Source organism: Oryctolagus cuniculus, chromosome 4 (genome assembly GCF_051225735.1).
Source record: "Oryctolagus cuniculus isolate XC-2025 breed Fujian yellow rabbit chromosome 4, ASM5122573v1, whole genome shotgun sequence".
NCBI lineage: Eukaryota > Metazoa > Chordata > Mammalia > Lagomorpha > Leporidae > Oryctolagus > Oryctolagus cuniculus.
Window position 1 is genome coordinate 109,361,007 of NC_142870.1, and position 8,139 is coordinate 109,369,145.

Consider the following 8,139-nt stretch of genomic DNA (forward strand, 5'->3'; position numbering starts at 1 on the left):
AAAATCCCTTAATACAAGGCATCTTCAAAAAGTTCATGGGAACTATATATTATGAAAATACTATGCATGAATTTCAAGTTGTTTTGCACCAAAATTAACTTTCCATGAACTTTTTGAAGTACCTTTGTGTATTACCAGTTTTTAAACCCAAACACTGCATGAAGAAAATAAAACCAGAGGTCCACACGGAGTTTATTTCAGAAACACAAGAATGATTTAATGATTAGAAAATCTATTACATAATTCACTATCATAATAAAAGTACTGACAAGAAAGAGCCATGAGTGGGGACTGGCACTAAATTAAAACCTGTTACAAATTCTCTAACAGGTGAGGAATGTCTAGCCTGTGGAGTGGATAAGGCTCATAGAATCATTTGGTCTGGTGCTGCCAAGGAAACTGCAGGTGGGACTCGAAATTCAATAAATATGTAATAGGCTCATTTGTAAGTGGATAACTGTACAGCCCGATGAATAATGTTGTAAATATCGAAATGGCCCTCGTCAGTAAAAAAGTTCCCCACCACTGATGGACAGTGAGAGACTGGCAAAGAAATAACCAGACCAACAGAAAAGAAGAGAAAACCCAGATTGGACCCATATACATAGAGATGTCTAGTGTTTGGGGTTGGTGTTGTTGCACGGTGGATCAAGCTGCCTCTTACAACACCAGCATCCCACTTAGCAGTGAAGGTTTGAGTCCTGCCTGCTCCACTTCCAGCATTCCCGCAATTGTGCCTGGAAAAGCAAAAGATGGCCCAAGAGGGCCTGTGCCATCCACGTGGGAGACCAGGATGGAGTCCTTGACTCCTGGCTTGGGCCTGGACCAGACTTCACTTTTGCAACCATTCGAGGAGTGAACCATTAGATGGAAGATGTCTATGTCTGTCTGTCTCTCTCTGTTGTTCTGCCTTTCAAATAGTAGGTAAAGACGCCACCTGCAGCACCAGCATCCCATATGGGTGCCGGTTTGAGTCCTGACTGCTCCACTTCTGATCCAGCTCTCTGCTATGGCCTGGGAAAGCAGTACAAGATGGCCTAAGTGTTTGGGCCCCTGCACCCACATGGGAGACCTGGAGGAAGCTCCTGGATCCTGGCTTCAGATTGGCATAGCTCCGGCTGTTGCAGCCAACTAGGGATGAACCAGCGGATGGAAGACCTCTCTCTCTCTCTCTCTCTCTCTCTCTCTCTCTCTCTCTCTCTGCCTCTCTGCCTCTCCTCTCTCTGTGTAGCCCTGACTTTCAAATAAATAAATAAATCTTTAAAAAAAATATGTAGTGTATGGTAAGGGTGGTATGCAAATCACAGGAAAGATGAACTTAAATAAATTGTGCTGAGACAATTGTGAAAAAACAAGACAAATTTCATAATGTATAAATAAATTCCAAATAAAGTAGCGCTCCCATTGGAAACAATGAAACTATACAAGCCTTGAGAGAAAATAAATAGGTGAATTCCTCTATAATCTCCTACCTTCTCACCTATGATTGGAACTCCAGATACAGTGAAAGGTGTGTGTGTGAGAGAGAACAAATGGAATAAAAGGAATGTCATGAAAATAAGGATAAAAGATGTGCATGTATGAATGTGGGTGCTTTGAAGTATTTTTATAATCTTTGGTAAGTTTGAAATTATTTCTAAATAAGTTTCTTAACACCCCAAAAACTCACATAATACCATCCAGTTTTTATAAATTTATGTTATTTCCCACAGCATTAAATAGCTATTTCTGAGCAAGTGAATTAGATATTTTTGCATATTAATTTTTTTCTTCATTATATTTTCTTTCATGAATGTTTCTTTTCACATGAGAAGGTGACCATAATTTTGTTAATTAAAAAACTTCCTCAAAGCATTTGTTTAAAAGTGAAAAAAAATGAAATAATCTAAATGTCCATAAATAGGCAAATGACTAAATAAGCTGAAAATAATAAGAGTAAGCAATGAAAAGAAATACTTGTTCTCTTTGTTGTCCTTGTCCCTTAACCTACTTTTGTTGTTGTTGTTGTTTTTGGTTTTTAATAGAAAGCTTTTAGTTAATAAATATAAATTTCATAGGTACAATTTTTGGATTTTAGTGTTTCTTCCCCCCACACCCACCCTCCCCTCCCCAAAACATCTCACCTCCTACTCCCTCTCCCAACCCATTCTTTATTAAGATTCATTTTAATTATCTTTATATTCAGAAGATCAACACTACACTAAGATTTCAACACTTTGCACCCACACAGACACACAAAGTATAAAGTACTGTTTGAAGACTAGTTTTACCGTTAATTCTCATAGTACAACACATTAGGCACAGAGGTCCTGCATGGGGAGCAAGTGCACAGTGCCTTAACCTACTTTTATAACTTTGGTTTTTCTTTGTTGCATTGTAAATAATTTCCCACTCACTAATTTTCTCTTCAGCTGGGTCTACAACCCTGTTTCTTCTCCACTATTGCTAATTTGAATTTTTCTGATTTTAATTTTTATAATATTTAGCTCCTTTTAAAAAATATCCTGGTAGAACCTGATTGTCCTGGTTCCCTTATACTTTATCTCTAAAACATTTTTAAAAATATTTAATTTTATATTCTGTACATTCCTTATTTATTTTTTAGTTATTTATTTGAAAGGCAGAGTTACGGAGAGACAGACAGATCTTCCATCTCCTGGTTCACTCCCCAAAAGGCCACAATTGCCAGAGTGGGGCCGATCTTAAGCCAAGAGCCAAGAGCTTCTTCCAGGTCTCCCATATGGGCACAGGGGCCTAAACACTTGGGCCATCTTCCACTACTTTCTCTGGTGCATTAGCAGGGAGAAGAATAGGAAGTGGAGCAGCCAGGAACCGAACCACTGCCCATATGGGATGCCAGTACTATAGGTGGTCTCACCCCCCAAGCAATAGCACAGGCCCCATGTACCTTATAATTCTAATATATGTAGTCTCCACAAGTCTCATTTTATAGATCTCCGGTGCTTTCATTCATGGTGGTTTGTTTTCCATGTGTTTATTAACTTTTTTTAAAAAAAATTGCTTATATTTTTTGAAGTTTATCTTGGGGAATATTTTTGTGCCCAGACTTAAAATGAATTCCTCCAGACAGCATTTGCATTTGCTTTTCCATAAAGGCCTGAGCATACTTTAAACCACATTTTTAGTTTGGAGCTTTTTCATGCTATTTGGCCAAAGCAGCGGCGGCCATTGGAGGGTGAACCAACGGCAAGGGAAGACCTTTCTCTCTCTGTCTCTCTCTCTCTCTGTCCACTCTGCCTGTCAAAAAAAAAAAATAAATAAATAAAAAAAAAAAATTAAAAAAAACTTCAAACACATATGAACATGGCTTGTCACTTCTGCTTCTAAAACAGTATTTTACTTTTCTACCAGTGTAACCATACATTAAAAATTGTTTATGAAACTATTATAGCCATTTTTGGCCGGCACCGTGGCTCACTAGGCTAATCCTCCGCCTTGCGGCGCCAGCACACCGGGTTCTAGTCCGGGTTGGGGCACCGGATTCTGTCCCGGTTGCCCCTCTTCCAGGCCAGCTCTCTGCTGTGGCCAGGGAGTGCAGTGGAGGATGGCCCAAGTCCTTGGGTCCTGCACCCCATGGGAGACCAGGATAAGTACCTGGCTCCTGCCATCGGATCAGCGCGGTGCGCCGGCCACGGCGGCTATTGGAGGGTGAACCAACGGCAAAGGAAGACCTTTCTCTCTGTCTCTCTCTCTCACTGTCCACTCTGCCTGTCAAAAAAGAAATAATAATTAAAAAATAAATTAAAAAAACTATTATAGCCATTTTTAGATAGATACATAATGGAGGGACTTCTCTATAAATCTAATCCACCATACTATCTTTCTATATTCTTTTTCTTTTTTTTAAATTGTTCTATCTAGGCTCCAATATCATGTAGCTCCAATGACTGAAGTTTATATTAGAAGTATAAGAGGTCTTTAAAAAAAAAAAACTGTGGCAAAAAATGACCTAAATGAAAGATCCTGTGAGTGATTACTGACATCATAAATAAGAGTGTCAATTGTTAAATCAACGATAGGAGTCACTGTGCACTTGCTCCCCATGTAGGATCTCTGTCCTTAATGTGCTGTACTATGAGAATTAACAATACAACTCGTCTTCAAACAGTACTTTATACTTTGTGTGTCTGTGTGGGTGCGAAGTGTTGAAATCTTTACTTAGAGTTGATCTTCTGTATATAATTAAAAATAAATCTTAATAAAGAATGTGATGGGAGAGGGAGAAGGAGATGGGATGGTTTGTAGGTGGGAGGGTGGTTATGGGGGGAGGAATCGCTATAATCCAAAAGTTGTACTTTAAAAATTTTTACTTATTAATTAAAAGTTTTCTATAAAAAAGAAATATAAGAGGTCTTCAAAACATCTGTGGGAAATGTGTATTATTAAAGAAGCATTCATAGATACCATATCTTTTTGCCCCAAAATGAACACAGCTTTTAATTATATTTTTCTGTGAATTTTCCAAAGTTCCCTGATATATCTATCAAGTACTATATGTAGTGTATAGATACAGATATTTGAGGAGCTAGAAATACACTCTTCATTGTTCTTGGCTATTTACAGATATGTACCTTTTCATGCTTTAGAATCAACTATCAAAAAAATAAGGTGTTGAATGGCATTTTTTTTTAACTTTTATTTAATAAATATAAATTTCCGGCCGGTGCCCCGGCTCACTAGGCTAATCCTCCACCTTGCGGCGCCGGCACACCGGGTTCTAGTCCCGGTCGGGGCGCCGGATTCTGTCCCGGTTGCCCCTCTTCCAGACCAGCTCTCTGCTGTGGCCAGGGAGTGCAGTGGAGGATGGCCCAAGTCCTTGGGCCCCGCACCCCATGGGAGACCAGGAGAAGCACCTGGCTCCTGCCTTCGGATCAGCGCGGTGTGCCGGCCGCAGCACGCCGGTCACAGCAGCCATTGGAGGGTGAACCAACGACAAAAGGAAGACCTTTCTCTCTGTCTCTCTCTCTCTCTCACTGTCCACTCTGCCTGTCAAAAAATAAAAAATAAATAATTAAATAAATATAAATTTCCAATGTACAACTTTTGGATTATGGTGGCTTTTCCCCCCCATAACCTCCCTCCCACCTGCAACCCTCCCATCTCCCACTCCCTCTCCCATCCCACCCACGTCAAGATTCACTTTCAATTATCTCTGTATACAGAAGATCAATTTAGTGCATACTAAGTGAAATTTCAACACTTCGCACCCACACAGAAACACAAAGTATGAAGTACTGTTTAAATACCAGCCATACCGTCAATTCACATAGTTCAACACATTAAAGACAGAGATCCTACATGGGGAGTAAGTGCACAGTGACTCCTGTTGTAGATTTAACAATTGACACTCTTATTTATGATATCAGTAATCACCCGAGGCTCTTGTCATAAGCTAGCAAGGCTATGGAAGCCTCTTGAGTTCGCCAACTCCTATCTTATTTAGACAAGGCCATAGTCAAAAGTGGAAGTTCTCTCCTCCCTTCAGAGAAAGGTACCTCCTTCTTTGATGGCCTGTTCTTTCCACTGGGATCTCACTCGCGGAGATCTTTCATTTAGGTTTTTTAATTTTTTTGCCACAGTGTCTTGTCTTTCCATGCCTGAAATATTCTCATTGACTTATTAGCCAGATCCGAATGAATGGCATAATGTTAATATATACTTTGTGCGTGTGTGTGCAAGTACACAGTTTGGGAAGAACTGATCAATTTACAGCATTTAGTCTTCCAATTTGCACGTTTCTGGTAATTTTTTTTAATTTAGAGAAATCTTTTCCTCTATTACTCTTTCTAACTGGTTATTTTGCAAGTACTAGTTATTTTGAAACATGTTTTTCATATCTCCTTTGAACAAATGGCTTAACAATTCTTAAGGAGTTTATTATAATATAGAAGGCTGCCAAGCAAAACAAAGTGTGTTTTTCAGTTAATGATTAATTTTCAAAATATCCAAGAGCACAGATCATTTCTGCTCTGCAGACCGGCAGTTCTTGGGGAAAGAAATGCCAGTTGCTTTCTTGGCTCCTTAATGTTTGGAAAGCAAATGAAATTATTGTGGTTCTTAAGGCAAACACCTGGACAATCTTGTTGAAATGGATTTCTTCTAGGAATTTAGCAGCTCTATTCAGACTATGCATTATCAAAACAGTTCTCACGATAAATGATGGCATGAAGCACACATAAAATTATCAGGTTTTTTTTTTAAAAAGACATTTATTCATTTGAAAAGCAGAGTTACAGGAGAGAGAGAAAGAGAGAGAGAGAGAGAAGTCTTCCATTCACTGGTTTCACTCCCCAAATGGCAAATATCCTGGCAAAACTTGATTGTCCTGGTTCCCTTATACTTTTATCTCTTAAACACATTAAAAACACTTAGTTTTATATTCTGTAGTTTATTTATTTATTTGAAAGACAGTTACAGAGAAAGAGAGAGAGAGAGAAAGACCTTCCATCCTCTGGTTTACTCCCTAAAAGGCCACAATAGCCATAGCTGGGCCAGGCTAAACCCAAGAGCCAGGAGCTTCTTCATGGTCTGCAGGTGGATGCAGGTGCCCAGGCACTTGGGCCATCTTCTGTTGCTTTCCCAGGTGCATTAGCAGGCAGCTGGATTGGAAGTGGAGCAGCTGGGACTATGGAATCAGAGGCTCTATGGGATGCCTACCCACTTTGCGACGTGCCAGCCCACAATCGTCACTTTCTAGAGTCAGTCTCCAAATCTCCCCCTGCCCCCTGCCCATAGCAGTTTCATCCCCCAGGCACTCAGCAGGACTAACATCTGAGCGGCACGCCACTGTGCTGCTGTGACGTCGACATTTCCACCCTCATGGCCCTCACACATATTGGTAGATACATCACAGCACGTATTTGTGGAATTAGCTGGGAGGCTTTTCGTTAAGTCAGGGGACCTGGGGTTCACTGGAACTCGTGACAACGTGGAGTAAATTATACCCAACGTGTGGACAAGAAATCCATGCCATGTGTTTTGCTCTTACTGAGATCCTGCACCCTCATCCCAGTACCTAATTTACAGTACTAGAAGCCCTGATGGCCCTCAACAGTCGTTTTGAAACATGAGACTCATAAATAAAACATAAGGGGAAAATTACTACATTCCTAAAGTTGTACTTATGAAATGCATGAAGTCTGTATTCCTTAAATAGAAGGTTTCTTTGGGGGAAAAAATAAATTCTCAAGCAACTAAAAATATATATTGGAATAACTTTTTGGCTAGAACATTGTAATTGCAAGAGGGGAGATACTAAAGCAGCCTGACATGGAAAGCCAAGACACTCTGGCAAACAAACAAACAAACAAACAAAAAACCTAAATGAAAGATCTCCACGAGTGAGATCCCAGTGGAAGGAACAGGTCATCAAAGAAGGAGGTACCTTTCTCTGAAGGGAGGAGAGAACTTTCACTTTGACCATGGCCTTGTCTACATATGATCAGAGTCGGTGAACTCAAAAGGCTTCCATAGCCTTGGTGACTCATGACAAGAGCCTAGGGTGATTACTGAGGCCATAAACAAGAGTGTCAATTTGTTAAGTCAACAACAGGAGTCACTGTGCACTTACTCCTCATGTAGGATCTCTGTCCTTAATGTGCTGTACATTGTGATTTAATGCTATAACTAGTACTCAAACAGTATTTTTCACTTTGTGTTTCTGTGTGGGTGCAAACTGTTGAAATCTTTACTTAATATATGAAATCTTTACATATATGCTAAACTGATATGTATATAAAGAGAAATGAAAATGAATCTTGATGTGAATGGAAGGGGGTAGGGAGAGTGGGGAGTGGGAGGGAAGTTATGGGGGGGGAGCCATTGTAATCCATAAGCTGTACTTTGGAAATTATATTCATTAAATAAGTTTAAAAATTAAAAAAAAAAAAAGCAGCCTGAGCCACTGCCTTGCCCTGATTAGAAAGATCCAACCGGTTAGTTTCAGATGACTCCCGCGGGCCATTCTGGGAGCAGCAACTGCAGGGATGCATCCCCGTGACTAACCTGGAGCCGGGGAATCAGGGCAACCACTGCCGCCAGTAGGCATTCACGAACGGCTCTCCCGGAGCCACGCCCCCGGTTTCCTGGGTTACCGAGCTCCGCGCCCCGCCCCGCCCC